The sequence below is a fragment of the Rhamphochromis sp. 'chilingali' genome (genome assembly GCF_963969265.1).
Source record: "Rhamphochromis sp. 'chilingali' genome assembly, chromosome: 6".
NCBI lineage: Eukaryota > Metazoa > Chordata > Actinopteri > Cichliformes > Cichlidae > Rhamphochromis > Rhamphochromis sp. 'chilingali'.
Window position 1 is genome coordinate 2,345,641 of NC_137933.1, and position 15,918 is coordinate 2,361,558.

Below are 15,918 nucleotides of genomic sequence, written 5' to 3' on the forward strand. Positions count from 1 at the left end.
TGGTAGGATTTGTAAAGAATTTATTGGTAAATCAGGGTGGAAAATAAGTATTTGGTCACCTCAAACAAGGAAAATCTCTGGCTCTCACAGACCTGTAACGTCTTCTGTAAGAAGCTTTTCTGTCCCCCACTCGTTACCTGTATGAATGGCACCTGTTTGAACTCATCATCTGTATAAAAGACACCTGTCCACAGCCTCAAACAGTCAGACTCCAAACTCCGCCATGGCCAAGACCAAAGAGCTTTGGAAGGACACCAGGAAAAGTATTGTAGACCTGCACCAGACTGGGAAGAGTGAATCTACAATAGGCAAGCAGCTTGGTGTGAAAAAATCAACTGTGGGAGCAATCATCAGAAAATGGAAGACATACAAGACCACTGATAATCTCCCTCGATCTGGGGCTCCACGCAAGATCTCATCCCGTGGGGTCAAAATGATGATGAGAACGGTGAGCAAAGATCCCAGAACCACACGGGGGGACCTGGTGAATGACCTGCAGAGAGCTGGGACCAAAGTAACAAAGGTCACCATCAGTAACACACTACAACGGCAGGGAATCAAATCCCGCAGTGCCAGACGTGTTCCGCTGCTGAAGCCAGTGCATGTCCAGGCCCGTCTGAAGTTTGCCACAGAGCACATGGATGATACAGCAGAGGATTGGGAGAATGTCATGTGGTCAGATGAAACCAAAGTAGAACTTTTTGGTATAAACTCAACTCGTCGTGTTTGGAGGAAGAAGAATACTGAGTTGCATCCCAAGAACACCATACCTACTGTGAAGCATGGGGGTGGAAACATCATGCTATGGGGCTGTTTTTCTGCCAAGGGGACAGGACGACTGATCCGTGTTAAGGACAGAATGAATGGGGCCATGTATCGTGAGATTTTGAGCCAAAACCTCCTTCCATCAGTGAGAACTTTGAAGATGAAACGAGGCTGGGTCTTCCAACATGACAATGATCCAAAACACACCGCCCGGGCAACAAAGGAGTGGCTCCGTAAGAAGCATTTGAAAGTCCTGGAGTGGCCTAGCCAGTCTCCAGACCTCAACCCCATAGAAAATCTGTGGCGGGAGTTGAAAGTCCGTGTTGCTCGGCGACAGCCCCAAAACATCACTGCTCTCGAGAAGATCTGCATGGAGGAATGGGCCAAAATACCAGCTACTGTGTGTGCAAACCTGGTAAAGACCTATAGTAAACGTTTGACCTCTGTTATTGCCAACAAAGGTTATGTTACAAAGTATTGAGTTGTATTTTTGTTATTGACCAAATACTTATTTTCCACCCTGATTTACCAATAAATTCTTTACAAATCCTACCATGTGGATTCATGGATTTTTTTTTCACATTCTGTCTCTCACAGTTGAAGTGTACCTCTGGTGCAAATTACTGACCTCTGTCATCATTTTAAGTGGGGGAACTTGCACAATCGGTGGCTGACTAAATACTTTTTTGCCCCACTGTATATGTGTAAGGATTATGGGTTTGCTGTGTGGCAGGCAAGGTTAGGACCCCAAATGCAGGATTAAATGACATTACCTGGAACAGAGGAAGACCGAGGACTTAAATACACATGATAATGAGAGGATGGGCAACAGGTGGAAACACAGCTGGAACAAAACTGAACATAACACACATGAGATGAGGTACCCTCAAAATAAAGAGGGTACAAAGACACGTAAGCTTGACATTAGGACAGGGGATAAACAGATATGGGAGCACATGACAGACCTTTGTCAAAGGATGACGCAGACAAAGAGGGACACGGAGAGCGAGAGGGCGAGAGACACTGAGACATGACTGGGGAAACTGAAATCACAGGGAGGTACAAAGAACTAACGCAGGACGCAAGCGGACGGGGAACACAGGGAGGAATGATAACAGAAAGCTAAAGGCTAGATAGGAAACTAAGATCAACAATAAATACAAGGATGAAACACTGAATAACCGGAAAATAAATAACCTCATAAACCCAAATCATGAACCTTACTGAAAACTCACTTGTTTACTGTCACTACCTAAGATTTTGTTGCATTGCGTAAAGGACTTGGTATGAAATAAGGAGTTTGTCACTGAAATCATATACCTGTCTGACCAAAGTAAATGGATAGAGTTAAACAAGCTGCTAAAATGATTTGTTTTGCAGTCACATTGTGTATGACTTAAAGATGTTCTATGAATGTCCAACGGAAATCTTCCAGAAGTTTCACGTATCATTGTATATCTTTAGCCTCAGAGTGTTAAAACAAGATACCTAGTACATTTTGTAGATTCAAGAATCCAAATTCAAGTTTTGTCTCTTAACATCTTATGTATGAAAGAATCAATGAAGCCTCTTTGAAACCCGATGAGTGAAGAGGTCCCAGCTGCGATTCTGAGGTCAGTCCTCAGCTTTAGCGCTCAGAGATTGTCACCAGTTTTTAATGTCACGCTTTGCCATGAACCAAGCGACGCCTACAGATCCACAAGTGACTCGTACAGCTTGACGTTGAAGCGAGCAAGCAACTGTCATGATTGTGTGTCTCAGCTACAGAATGACACCATTTACAGGCAGATGGACGCAGCTCATGTTCTACACTATTGTATATGCTGTGGTCTGTGGAGAAGCATTGTTCTCTTCAAACTGGCTCTGATCTCACCATAACCCTCGAGCCCCCTGATCAGCGTGTGCGCACTGAGTGGCTATATGCAAAAAATCACTATTCATGATTAACTTAATGGATATTTTTTACTTTTTAAAAGTCTGTTTGTCACAGTTGAAACTAATTTCCGTTATAATTTTCATTCCAAACTCTTTGAAAGTAGCGTCCAGGTAGCTGGTCTGCACTGTGTTGGCACCTGGCATTGAAGAAGATAAAAGTGGATAGATTATATTTCCATTTTCCACATATGTGCAGGCGGAGGGAGGCATGGAGTCATCTCACAACCTTTTCTCTGTTCGCAGAGGGCCTGGAGGAGGAGCTGACCACCTGGTCGGGGTCTGGACTGGTGGGCTTCCCTGCTGCTGCAGGTGTACGTGTGTCTCCATGTTGGGCGAGTGTGTGAGTATATGTATATGTGTGCATGAGGGTGGAAATGCATAATTGTTTCTGTGTGTGCCTGTTTGTCTATGTCCATGTGTCAGGTCGGGTCTTCGACTCCACCTCTCTTAGACATCTCATTCTCTGGCGGGCCTCAGGGTGTCTGGGGCCCAGGTCTCCTCATGCCTCTCGACGGACCAGTTTGCAGGAACAAAAACATGCTAGGTAAGTGTGTTTGATCTCATGATTCATATAATACTGATGACGGATTTTTAGGCTAATAGTTAGGCTAACACACTTACCTCTCATATTTTCTTTCCTCACAAAAGCGATAGATCCTCCACTTCTTGTGTCTCCCAGTGCAATTCTTAGCATATTTTGGTTCCTGCAACTGGTCCGCCGGGTTATTGTCTTCCCAGAAACACTTCCCTTGTGCTGTTGGAAATCAGTTTTTTCCCGTTTCAGTTTTTGTTTTTCCTATTTCCGTTGTGTTTTGTGTGCCTCTGCAGCATTTTTCTTATTGCTGGTGTTTTCTTAAGTTGCAGTCCATTTGGCCTCTCAGGGCCACCGTATTATAGGGTCTACCTTACAATACAAAGCACCTTGAGGCAATAGTTTTTGTGATTTGGTGCTGCATAAATTCTGATTGCTACAATGCCGAACAGGACAGGCTAAACACAAACAAACAACCAAAAACCTTTGGTATTGCATGATCCAGCCATTAATTAATTCACGTTCACGTTTACATTTCATATAAGAACATTAGCGGTGCAGTTAAATAATCATTTTATGCTTTAAGTTATAGATTGCAAGCGTCACTTTATGTCTTCTATCTATTTTATTTGGTGCAAGTTATTACTGTGTAGGAAGCCTGTAAATGAATGTGCTGCCACACTGCTCCCCCTGGTGGATATCCAAAACATTACCACCGATTTTCATAGATACTTAGCAGCTTTACTACTCACAGTTGCGTCATCTACATCATGAGCGAGGATATTATTACCGCTGATCATCAGCTGATAATCAGTCAGGAATCGTCCGGGCATCCAACATGGTCCTGTCAGGGACGAGGCGGCTATTTTAAGTGGCTTTATCTGTAAATAACTCCTTGGTGGCCAAACCCCTGGGGTGGACCAGGTTGGCTCTGAGTTCCTAAAGGCTCTACATCAGGGGTGTCCAACTCCAGGCCTCAAGGGCCAGTGTCCTGCAGGCTTTAGATCTCACCCTGGGTCAACACACCTGAATCAAATAGTTAGTTCATTCACAGGCCTCTGGAGAACTTCAGGACACGTTGAGGAGGTCATTTAGCCATTTGAATCAGCTGTGATGAGGACACATCTAAAAGCTGCAGGACACTGGCATGGAATTGGACACCCCTGCTCTAGATAAAGCCTCTGCAACATCATGTGCAGATCTGGGGTGGTGCTTCTGGATTTGCAGACTAGGATGGTGGTCTCCATCTTTAAGATGGGGGACTGGAGGGTGTGCTTCAACGACAGGGGGATCACATTCCTCAGGCTCCCTGGGAAGGTCCTCCGTTAGTCAAAACTTGGATACATGAGGAACAATGAGGTATTCACCAATTGAACTCTTTGGACTCCATAATAAACACTATGTTTGGAGGTCAACGCGCATTGTATATCACCCCCAAAATTACCCTGCAAAGAGTAAGCGGGCACATCATGGTGTGGGGCTGTTTTCTTAGCATATGGCACTGGCAGGCTTCATTTAATTTAAGGAAGGATTACTAGAAAAATGTACTGAAACATTCCTGAGAAAAATCTGTACCAAATGTAGCAGGATGATGAAGACAATGATGACAAAACACAGCCACAGAAACTCTCAACTGGTTTCAAGGAAAGAAATATAGCTGCCAGAATGACCCAGCCAATCACCTGACATGAATCAAATTGGAAATCTATGGAGAGAACTAAAGCTCACAGTTCACAGACGGTGCCTTCAGCGTTTGAAGCTTGTTTGTGTGGAAGAATGGCCAAAATCATGCCTGAGCAATGCACGTGACTAGTTTCTCCGTACGGGAGCCATTTTGAGACATTCATGTTCAAAAATTGCCAGATTTTAATGTGAGAAAAAAACCCTGAAAGTGGTACAATGAACCGTTTTTCCAACAACAAAAGAAATCTTTAGATTGGTTTAAAATTACATTCCTCTTCAAAATAGTTCAGACTTTTTTTCAGATATTACTTGTTTATGAACACTCTCATAACACACTTTGTAATGTCAGTGACATGAAAGTGACTGAGCACTCCAAACGCTAACAGAGATGAGCATGTTCTGTAGAGACATTAGATGTCATGTGTTAATATTTGTACACAATTCTTACAGCATAATATGCTGAGTTGGACCAACATATTTGCTAAGTTTAACAAGCTCCATTTCAGATGAAGTAAAACACTTTGTGAAAGGACGGGAACAGTCCCCGTCCAGTCTGGTACTTCAGTAGGATGCTGAAGGTACACAATACAGGTGTATAAACAAAATGTATTTTTATTATTAGTTTTATTAACATTTTGCCCACCATTTGCCATTTTAGAAAGGGCAGGGGGCTGTTATTTGCACTGGTGACCAGAGATGGGCAGTAACGCGTTACTGTAATCTGATTACTTTTTTCAAGTAACGAGTAAAGTAAGGGATTACTATTGCAAAAACGGTAATTAGATTACCGTTACTTTCCCGTAGGAACGCTGCGTTGCTGCGTTACTAAAACCGTGATTTTTTTGCGAGAATGTCTCACGACAGTGACGTAAGCGAGTGCGACGTTGGTGACAACAGCTGTGTGCAGATCAACAATGGATCACATATCGATTGCGGGAGAGAGTATGAGCGTGCAGCGTTTAAAGCGTGGAAGTACTGACCTTACTTTGAGTTTGATTCCATAAAAAGTGACAAAAACATTAGTGTCCGCTGTGCGTGGGAAGAAAACTTCTTTTTACAGCGAAAAAAACCCCTAAACTTCCAACAAGCACCGAGTAGCTACGACGTAATGGGAAACTCACAGAGAAACTCACGGATTCTTCCACTGACCGCGGCACACCTGCACCAGGGTAAACCTCCGCCTGCTATACAGGTGAAAATAGAGCAACAGGACCGCTGAGTCTTTGACTTTATTTATTTTCTGCTGTGTTTTACTTGCATCTATTTGAAAGACTGAGTGTAAACACAAAAAATATTTTATTTTATGTGCTGGAATGTGCAGAAAATAGGTTTAAATGTTAAACTAATTTCTTCCAGTCAGTGAATGTTGCATATAATTAAATTTTTGCTTGATGCATAAAGTTAAAAGATTAAAACTAATAAAACAAGTTTTAAAAAGAGACTTTTCCAGTTGATTACATTTTGTATGATGGATTATGCAGCAAAAGTAGAATTGGGCTGAAAGATCTATCGCTTTATCACCTCTTCAGGTTGTAAATCGTGTTTTTAAAAAGTAACTAAGTAACTAAGTAATTAATTACTTTCGAAAATAAGTAATCATTAAAGTAACGGGATTACTTTTTGGGGGAAGTAATCAGTAATTAGTTACTGATTACTTTTTTCAAGTAACTTGACCAACACTGCTGGTGAGTAAATAAGATAGTCACCGTGCTGAGGTCTGTTCCACACGGTTACGTTTCGAGCAGAATTCACCGGGCAGCAATGTGTTAAAATGGGATTATAAGTGTAACAGTATGAAGTTTTGGGTTCAACAAGCCGTTTCTACAGAAGAATGGAAGCATTTACTGTGACAGAGGAGTCCTGCGCTCCGACACGACAAGCTACAGCGCGGCGTAGCTCCTCCTCCTGGGGGATGATGGGGACAGTATCTGACAGTTGTTGCTGCCGAGGCACGCTGCTTCAGTCCCAGCAGCGGGTCTTTCAGAGGGCACAGGATCCTAACAGAAGTCGCGCTCAACCTTTTCTTCTTCACAATTTACACCGAAACACGTGAGTAACCGCTGCTCCGACTGTGTGCGTTTAGAGAAACAGCTTCTCTAAAGCCCTGTTCTCCTTACCTGTGCGCGTCTGTAGCAGCTATGGTGATTGAGTTCAGCTGATCACGAGTGGAAGTTCGCAAAATCGGCCACATATCAGCTGCTTTGTGGATGCTGTGAGGTGGAGGGGTTGGTGATATGGCGCCTCTGGAGAGGATTTGTGTGTCGGACCATTCTTTGCTCTACAGCTAAAGTTTAGTCTCCTTTTACACTGCTTAGAAACTCATCTCTTAGAGTCTCTTGTAGTAAACCCCACAAAAATGAAGTAAAATAAAATACAAAAAATAAACGTCAGAAGTTTTCTTGCTGCAAAGTTTGTCATTCAGAAATGCAGTGATCTGTTTAAAGCCTGAGCAAATGTGGTCCAAAGAGAAACAGAAGGCAGGCTTGATGAACTCATTGGACTCTGTTGAAGTGCAGTTTTATTTATCAGGTACAGTCAATATCTGGGATCTTTTCATGGCCAGGCATTTATTCCCAATATTCGCTAATGCACGGCTTACTATTTAATGGTTTAAACTGAGGAAGAAACTTGCCTTTATAGTATGCATACAGTGTACTTAACAGGATACTGCATTTATAATAAATCTACTTTAAATTAAAGAATAAATACGTTTTTACACCAGCTTTTATGCTTGATCCATTAATATTGTAGGTAAATAGAAGTAGTTTTGCAAGGTAATTACTGAGAAGTGTATTTAAGCAAATTGGTAAAAATAATTAATTTTTTTTTAACTAAACAAAAGAAATGTGTGACATCATCATATCCATTTGTGGATAATTAAGTTTACAGTGAACAAGCCACCAATACTGCATCTTTTCACATTATGCTGTACTTGATTTGGGGTATTTAGACATTCTTGTGTCCAGTCCTGTCCAGTCTAATGGTGGATGATGGTGATGCTATATGCAAGTATGATATAGCTGGATTAGTTGAAAATGGGCTTGGGCAGGAAAGGAAACAATAGCATGTTCACTGCAAAAGGGAACAAGCATGAAGAAATCAGAGATCAGAAAAGCAGCACAAGTATAGACAGTGTTTGCAGAGTTCAGTGTGCTTTTCACACTGTTTCACTTCACTACAAAGAAGGTGCTTGTATGTTGTGATCTTCTCAGCAGGAGTTAAACTAAAGGACAAACAAAACAGATAAACACTGACCACTGAAACGTGTAGCCAGAAGCTTCAGTGCACTTTCACTTTAATTCTCCAAGTTCTCCATCTTTACTATATTACGATGTTTAGGATGTTTTGCAATCATGCTACACACTTCAGCAAACACCGACAAATTAATAAATAATAAATTAATGTTCACAGTGTACTCTAACTCTCACTGAAAGCAGAGTGGGCCGTCTGTTTGAGGACATGTTTCTGTTATAGATGAAAATGTGGGTCAGTTTGTTTTTTTCCACGGTGGCGTCAATGCCCAGCCAATATTTTAGCTGCCTGCTCATCAGAGGACCTTCATCTCTTTCTCACAATGTGAGACAATAGATCGGTTCAGCTCCAGGGCCAGCTCCACGATTCACTTTGGTGACTTTCCATATACCACGAACAGAAAAGCCTGTCTTGTTGGATAAATTGGACTGCGCTGGATACAGCTGGAGGTTAAAAGTCTAAATGACTGTTAGATAAGAATGTTTTCATCTCTTCGAGCTCTGCAACAGTTTGGCTCCATTCTAGAAAGATTTGATGAGAAGACTTGGGGGGCTCACAGTTTAACCCTAGAACACTATCGCTGGGTGATTTACACCCGAGAAAATACATTTATATGATTTCACTCTCCTGCAGCTCTTTGCGTGTCGAGGAGCCTGTGCCATCACCAGGGAAGTCTCAAATGTCCCAGGAATGGGTGGACCAAAGACCAGCTTTCCAGAGTCATTATTTAGCTTTAGGAGTCTTATTTTTCATTTTGTTAGACATGGCACAGTTTAAAGTAAAAGAAGACCACTCTAATTTGTCATGTGTTGTCATATTTTGATATATTTGATTACCTTTCATTGGTTATATTATATCGGGTAAAAATCACCCGGCATTAGTGATCGTGTTACTATTTATAGCGATAGTGTTCTAGGGTTAACTCAGTACTACACCTCTTCGGTGTTCAATTCAATTCAATTCAATTCAATTTTATTTATATAGCGCCAAATCACAACATAAGTCGCCTCAAGGCGCTTCATAGATACAGAGAAAAGCCCAACAATCATATGACCCCCTATGAGCAGCACTTTGGCAAAAGTGGGAAGGAAAAACTCCCTTTTAACAGGAAGAAACCTCCAGCAGAACCAGGCTCAGGGAGGGGCGGGGCCATCTGCTGTGATTGGTTGGTGTGAGAGAAGGAAGACAGGATAAAGACATGCTGTGGAAGAGAGACAGAGGTTAATAACAGATATGATTCAATGCAGAGAGGTCTGTTAACACATAGTGAGTGAGAAAGGTGACTGGAAAGGAAAAACTCAATGCATCATGGGAATCCCCCGGCAGCCTACGTCTATTGCAGCATAACTAAGGGAGGATTCAGGGTCACCTGGTCCAGCCCTAACTATATGCTTTAGCAAAAAGGAAAGTTTGAAGCCTAATCTTGAAAGTAGAGATAGTGTCTGTCTCCTGAATCAGTGTTGCATGATAACAGAAGGGCTATATTTCAAACATTAACCCATAGTGAGTCCACAACTTGTTTTTCCTTTTTGGAATTGCCTTAGAGCTAATTATGGGATTACCCATTTTTAGCTCCCTCATTAAAATTCTACTCCACAGCTAACAACATGTGAACATGAGTTTAACCTCTAAAACCCAAGAGCCTTTCTGAGGCTCCTGATTGAAAATGACACGACCAACATGCAATTTAAAAACTCTGTATATCAAAATAAAGCCATAGAAATTTTTTCCTCGCCTAATTCTTTCTGTATCTTATAGAATATAGCCTTTTTGAAAACATGCTGCAGTAGACATATATACTGACATTATGTCTGCACAGACTGATGCTGCTGAAGTGAAACAGAGCGAAGTTACAGAGGTTTTACTCAACACATTTGGCACAATCTGTGAGAGTTGTTTCTTAAATACTGAATAGCAGAAGTTATTTAACTTTATTGACATGCCTCCAAACAATGCTTGTTTTTGAATTTTTTTTTATTACCCACACACAAATCTCTGTAACCGGGCATAAAATTGTTTTGTTTTGTTTTTTTGGCAAGGAACTGCTCTGAGGCATTGTGGGAGATCGAGTTATTCAGTTAATGCCTTTTAATTGCGGTGGATTTAAGTTTAGGAAGCAAGACAGCACGGGTATGAAAGAATTCATACTAATGTTTTTCAAACTTGAAGCATCGTTTTGGTCATGTTTTGCTGCTGGTTCAGTGAATTTTGATCTGAGGGTGACAAAACTTGCACGTTTGGCATCTGTGAGATGTCTCCTTTGAGTAGAGATATTGCTTGTTGGTGTAGTAGTATGCATGTAATATGGCCTTTGTGCCTTTTTCATCAGTTAATTTTGGAGTTACTACAAACAGGGAGCATATGGGATGATTTGTCTGTTCTCACTGGGTGGTGCTGAGGTCTAATCTGGCAGTAGCTTCTGTAATCACAAAGAGAACAGAATCATCACAAACTGAAATGTGATGATTGTCACTCAGATCTCAAATAAAGCTGATCCTTTCCTCGCACACTTCACGATCTTAAGTTCTGCTCTTACATTTTTTTCAGTTCTCCTGACAGCTGACACGTGGGCTGTTTGTTAAGAAAGATATAGCCTTATATACTAAAAGGAGAGCTGCAAAGATGAGATGATGGAGGTTTCCAGTCTCTCTCTATAAACAACGGTCGCCCTATAAAAGGGCGACCGGGGTTGGGAAGCGTATCTGTAACCGGAAGATCGCCGGTTCGATCCCTGGGCTCTCTGTCCTGGTCGTTGTGTCCTTGGGCAAGACACTTTACCCTACCGCCTACTGGTGATGGCCAGAGGGGCCGATGGTGCGATATGGCAGCCTCGCTTCTGTCAGTCTGCCCCAGGGCAGCTGTGGCTACAACCATAGCTGCCTCCACCAGTGTGTGAATGTGAGAGTGAATGAATAGTGGCATTGTAAACCGCTTTGGGTGCCTTGAAAAGCGCTATATAAATCCACTCCATTATTATTATTATTATCATTAAAACAAATACAAATTTCCACTGGGTGACGTCTACGGCACTGACCTTAATCAATGTTTGACCTCAGAGTGATTTCTTTAGTCAGTTTTTGTTTTGCGGGAAAGTAAACGCTGGACTTCCTCTTAGCGTTTGCACAACAGAGATATGCAAGTTTCTCCGTCTCTGCCTGTCAAAGCTGTTTAGATGACGTTGCATCCCAATTTAACGGCATTATGGTAGTAATTGTAATCAAACCTATAACCTATACCTGCTAAAAAGCCATCCAATGCACACCTGCAAAGAAGTCAAACCATAGATGTCCATACATTACACTATGTATAATAATGAGTAAAGACACAGGGAGAATGTATATTTATTGAACTGTATTTAATACTTTGTACAAAAGCCTTTGTTGGCGATGACAGACTCCTGTATGGAGAAACCAGTTGCATGCATTGCCCAGGTGTAATTTTGGCCACTTATAGTTCACAGTCTTCAAATCCTGAAGGTCCCGTTTATGATTTCGACCTCCTGTAACGTTCCCTCAGACAGCCAGGTTGAAGGAACCTGTTGCTGAAACTGCTCTTCAGATTGTTGTGCATGTTATGAAGGGGGTGGGAGTCATTGTCCATGATTGCCAGCAGTCTTGCCAGCTTTCTGTCACCGATCACCACCTCCAGCGAGGTGAGCTTCATGCCAACAACAGATTCTGCCTTCCTGATGAGTTTGTTCAGTCTGTTTGTGTCCTTTGCTTTGATGCGTGCACCCCAGCACGCCACAGCAAAGAAGATGGTGCTCGCAACAACAGACTGATAACACATATCGAGCAGCCTGCTGAATACATTGAAAGATCTGAGCCTTCGTAGAAAGTAAAGCCGGCTCGAACCCTTTTTGTAGGCAGCGTCCGTATTGGCAGACCACTTGTGATCCAGTTGAACTCCCAGATACTTGTAGGATGTGACTGTTGCACAAAGGGGAGGGTCGGGATCTGTTTCTGCCAAAGTCCACCACCAGCTCCTTTGTTTTGGCCACATTCAGCTGCAGGTGATTCACCTCACACCATCTCACGAAACGATCAATCAGTCCTCTGTACTCCTTTTCCCATCGCATCTCCACACTTCCAATTATGGCTGTGTCATCAGAGAATTTCTGGAGGAGACAAGTTTCTGTGATGTACTTGAAGTCGGCTGTATAGATGGTGAAGAGGAAAGGAGACAGAACAGGTCCATGGGGTGCGCCTATGTTGCTGTTCAGACTCTCTGACACAGAGCTCTGCAGTCTCACAAACTGTGGTCTGCCTGTCAGGTAGTCGCGGATCCACTAGACCAGTGGAGCCTCCACCTGCATGTCCTCCAACTTCTCCTTCAGCAGGGAAGGAGAAGTAAACTCCCTGGGCAGATAATACAAGCAAAGTCTGATGGCAAGTAGCTTGACATCGCAGTAGCAGAAACACTCTAACAGAGATATGTCTCGGGTTACACCACCTGCAGTTCACAAACACACCCACCCCACCTCCTTTTTTCTGCCGCTGGCGTCGGTATCTCTGTCCATCCGAACCGTGAAGAAGCCAGGGATCAAAACAGCAGAGTCCGGTATCTGATCGTTCAGCCACATTTCAGTGAAGCACATTATGCTGGACTCTCTGAACTTTCTCTGGGTCTGGGTGAGCTAGGGACCTTACATTCCCCACAATGACTGCCAGCACACAGGGTTTAAACCTCTTCCTCTTCGATCTCTGTTTAACCCCCACTCTACAGCCCAGAGGTCTCCTTGTCAGTTCCTCAGTTTCTCAGTAATACTAAGTTTGACATTAAGCCACAGCGTCCACCTGAAATATGCACATGCAAATATCAGGACCAACTTAAAGCTCTTCTGCTGCCAAGTGCTTATGTTGCTTGGTAGAAAAACTTTAGTCTGATTCAACTTTTTAGTTTTTTGGAACCCAGCCTATGCAGTGCAGTGGTAACAATCAAATACATGAAGGTCAGGGAGGAAATCTATCATATCATATCATATCGTATCATTCCATTCCTTAGTCTGTCAGACATGTAAGAGTCATAATAAAATTGTCTGACTGTATTTTAACTGCTTTTATAGTATGCTTTAAAAAGTTTTTTGCTGTTTTGAGTTTTTCCTGCATGCAAAAAATATCTGGTACCCATCCCAACAGGTTTTGGCCTCCAATCAAAGGAAGATTGTAATAAAAAACATTTTTACCCAGATTTTTTAAAATGGGGCTTTAATTTACTCAAGCATAAAAACATTTCTGTATTGTCAAATGGCCAGAAACAAAAGGAAAATGCATGACAAGGTAACAAAGACTCAGTGCTCTAACTATAGGCAGACCAATCATGCTTTTCAAATAAAAAGAAAGAGAGAGAGAAAGAAGACGATGATGAGCCCTGATATGGAGCCTCATCCTCCTTTTTCCTCCTCCTCCATTGCCATCCACCTGCATGAGCACATAAGCTAATGTGCTATAACCCAACTCCACTCGCAACAATCTTCTCACGTTTCTGAATATAACCCGTAACTGTAATTATCTCATTCCAGTATAATTTCACTAAAATGGTGTTTGATACGATAGTTACAGTACTACTTTTAGAAAAGTATCCTGTCCAATACTTTCTTTGTGAGAACAGCTGGTAAGAATGAAAACAAAAAGAAAAGAAAGAAAAGACATGTTATCTGGAGGGTCTGCTGTTTAACAATGCGTTCTCCAGATTGCCAGAAATTTATGCAGATCTGCTGACCTGACGGCACATTGGCCCTGGACTCTCTTCCTATCTGGGTTGGGTCTTGCCTGATTTGGTAGACCCAAGGGCGTAGATTTGGCATGGACGGAAGGGACATGTCCCCACCAATATCCAGCGATTATTGAATTTTCCCCACCAATAATTTGATCTCTTCGAGCAAAGACAAACAAACCCGATAGAAAGAGAAAAAAAACGATCTGTCAACGTCTCATTCACCCAGCGGTGCAGAAAGAGTTAAATTACGTTCTCTACCGGAGTCCTACCTCATGTGACAAATATGGCCAATGTGATTGGCTGAGCCTTTCAGGGAGCTCTGTTCAGTTTTAGCAGCGGCAAGCCTGCGCTGCAATGAGGAGAGGAGGATGGCAGCAAAGAGGAAGAACCTGGATATAAAAAAAATATTTTTCAAACAAACCTGTAAATCACTTAAAGTCAAGTTCACTCATAAAATGTGTCCGTCATAATAACGTTACAGGCTATGCTAGGCCATACATGTCAACCCTCCTGATTTTTCCGGGAGAATCCCAAATTTCAGTGCCCCTCCCGAAAATCTCCCAGAGCCACCATTCTCCCGATTTTCCACCCGGACAACAACATTGAAAAACCATATCTCAGGTTGGCCCAGCTAATTCTAGTTTCCAACAATGGCTACTGCTGCAGCTACTTAGTTTTAATATTACTCTTATAAATTTCTCAGGGTCGCAAAATAAACTTTTAACATATTTTCAGGCGAGAATGTAGCTGTGTAAACTTCAAATAACCTAAACATGTTGTTGTTTGGCCTTTTTCAGTGGTTTATTTGTTTGTGAGTAAATCGGTTTGGCTGAGATTAAAGTTATTATCTTAGATTAGATTAAATAAAACTTTATTAATCCCTCGGAAGAGTTCCTCCGGGGTTTTCACACAGCTGAATAAACGTCAAACAGAAAACTGATTAAACAGAAAACTGATTGAACAGAAGTGTGAGATGGTCGAGAATCTACGCCAGCATCCGGTTATAGTTTAGACAGCAAGGAGCAGACGGCAGAGGTGACGTAATTCTGAAGGCTAGACCGTCCAATTTCACAGTCGCTCATTTCCGGTCCACCCGGCTTTCAGACGACCCGGCCCACTTAGACCGCGAAGGCCGGGTCCTCAGGTGGACGCAGCTTCTGTATTTGGACACCCCTGGCCTGTTTCCGGCCGGACAATAATAACGGTGACATTTAACTTATTTTATCCGATAAGTAAACACTGTAAAAACTTTTGGTATGTATATGTATACCCCCCCAACAGCCCTTTTGAATGTCTCTCTAATTCTGAGGTCTCAAGGTTGGCAAGTATGTGCTAGGCTTTGGCCCACATCAGTCTAAAATTGTATGTAACCATGAAAAAAGTGTTGCCGTGTCCACCAGCAGAGACTGGACAGTATAGATGTAAAACAAATATGCCAGCAGTTTACCTCAGTTAACGAGAGGAGCAGGCATGTGTTTGGCTCCTTCACATAGTGGACATTGAGTTGTTGTGTGGGGAACCAGTAGTCCATGTCTGTTGCTGTAACAGTAGTTCATGTTTAGAATGAAAAATCCCAGCTCACTGATCTGATCGGGGCAGTAGTGCCTAAAATGTTGCATAATGTTGCTGAGAGATCTTTTACTTTGTGGTCATCTTAGATGAGTAGTTTTATGGACAAAACCCACCAGGTCATTCAGTGTTCGCTTAGTGCTAATGCATCAGAGATGTTGGTGTAACTGAAGTAATGTTGTTAAGTCCTTAAGGTCATATTCTTTTATTGTCATGACTGTATTTGAAGCTATTTTTGAATGATACCTGATTTATATGGAATATGGCTGAAGTAAACTAAAGCCTAAAATACTCAGTCATTTGTTTAATAGTAATTTAACATTATATAATTCAAATATAAAACTTTGAATTGTGATTTTAAATGGTTTAAAAGCATGTAGAATAGCATATGTAGGCAAGTATATTTCTCCTTTTTTTATCAAGAAGCAAAGACAAAAAGGAAAAAGAAAGGAAACACGGCAGGG

At 42.0% G+C, this 15,918-nt stretch overlaps 1 protein-coding gene across 2 annotated transcripts in view; it reads left to right on the plus strand.

The window, feature by feature from the left end:
- The first annotated feature begins 2,610 nt into the window (after positions 1 to 2,610).
- The window catches only part of LOC308398831 (CD82 antigen-like), a 49,443-nt gene continuing 36,135 nt past the window's right edge, over positions 2,611 to 15,918 (plus strand). Inside the window, exon 1 of one of the 2 annotated variants that reach the window (XM_080885662.1) lies at positions 2,611 to 3,244. The gene's annotated coding sequence lies outside the window, so the exon portion shown is untranslated. Of the gene's footprint in view, positions 3,245 to 6,831; positions 6,965 to 15,918 lie in introns of those variants that run through there. The other variant, XM_080885661.1, reaches the window with a different exon arrangement.